At 31.4% G+C, this 1,801-nt stretch overlaps 1 pseudogene; it reads right to left on the reverse strand.

Annotated features, from left to right (window-relative positions):
* Positions 1–444: 444 nt before the first annotated feature.
* On the reverse strand, positions 445–1,404 carry LOC114075229 (annotated as a pseudogene).
* Between the last annotated feature and the right edge of the window lie 397 nt (positions 1,405–1,801).

Consider the following 1,801-nt stretch of genomic DNA (forward strand, 5'->3'; position numbering starts at 1 on the left):
ATTCATAAATCATAAATCTTATCGGTATGGATGTGAAACTGTTCTCAGCAGATCCTGAAAAAATATTAAAAGCCATTTAAACACGTATAGGTCTATAAATACGTTATAAATACATAAGAACACGATTAGAGCAACCTATCTTAAATGAGGTATGATATCCATGGTCAAGTTGTCGTTGAAATGACTTTTTTAAAGAAAAAGAAAAAATTTATTAGGTAAATATATGAAGGTAGATGAAAATAAGTTTTAATATACAGTATATGAAATATCAAAGGAAGAGTTTATAATTATGGAAGTTGTATTAAGCAGTGGCGATGTGCTTTAAGATTCCACTTCAACATTAGAGCTTGAACTATACATCAAAATCCCGAAGTCACAAAAAGTATTACTCAGTAATTAGTGCGCTATAAAAAAGTGATACTACCTCATTCCTCTACTTTTGTATTACCCTTGGTCTTTCCCCTGCCATTGGTCTTGTGGCCTCGCCCTTCTTTGAACTTTTGCTTTGTTCTGTTGATTTCTTAGACGTGCTTTTTTTTTTATCTTCAGAGATTTTTCTAGACCTTATCTCATTCTCAATAAATTTGGATGTCCTTTAGTTACCACACATATAGGGTCAATGAAAATGGTGCTTTGTCTTTCCTCACTTGTGTTTAGTTCCACATTTGATTCGTTAACTCGATCATCACGTATATATTTTTTTTCAACCTCATAAGGAATTTCATCAAGTTCTTCACATAATTAGGCTAACCTTTATCATCCAAATTTATAATGTGTTTCAGACCTTGTAGCTCGCCCTGATAGGCCAAAATAATGAATCATAATATTACTAAACCATATAGAGGAAGGCTTTAAATTATTCACATGCGATTTTTCATTTGAAATGTCATCAACCTTTTCTTTGATGGAATATCTTGTCTTCCTACTCAACAAATAACATATTGGAAGTGAGTAAATTTGTTTCTTTATAAATTCAACAAGCACATGCTTATAGAAGATTCCCATGAACTCAAACTTACAACAAGAAAACGTAGCATCTTTCAGTATAAGGTTCAATCTAAAGTGTAGGCAAACATTTGTTTTTGAAACAAATGAACTTTATAGATATGTATTCCCTCCTGAACCTCAATATTTTCTGAAATAAATTTTGGTACTGAATCAATTCTTCTTGAAAATTCTGAAATATTTTTCTAGAATATACCTTTGTGCTTCATCCTCCAAGGAATATAATGTCTTCAAGGTAGCCTTTGAATATTTTGTCTTATATTCTTTTTTCCTTATTTTATCATACCTATCATCAATAACTTTATCATATTGTGCTACAAATACACTCATCGGTGTACTAGAATTATGATAATCCTTATTAAATTTGTTCATACTCTCACCTCTTTGAGATGTTGACATTCCAGTACAAATATTCCTTCTCACATATGCCGGAATTCATTTTTACGAATTGCATATATTTTTTGCAATTAACTATCTTCGTCTAAATTATAGTTTTTCATAATATCAATCCAAGTAGATTTAAATTCCTCAGGCGTGGTCGTACCATGAAGACACTTACTAAAACTTAGTTTTAAAATCATCAAAGTCATGATAGATACGACTTAAATATTCAAAAATTTTCTTTTCAATGTGCCACATGCAAAACTGGTGTGCACAATTTGGAAAAACATTTCACTGCATTTGTTATTGCAACATCCTAATCCGTGATAATCGAACTAGGCACAACACCGAGCAATGTCTCTAGCCAAGTGAGAAGTAACCACTCAAAAGTTTTTTGAGTTTCATCCCAAAGAAG

The sequence above is a fragment of the Solanum pennellii genome, chromosome 1, assembly GCF_001406875.1.
Source record: "Solanum pennellii chromosome 1, SPENNV200".
Lineage (NCBI taxonomy): Eukaryota > Viridiplantae > Streptophyta > Magnoliopsida > Solanales > Solanaceae > Solanum > Solanum pennellii.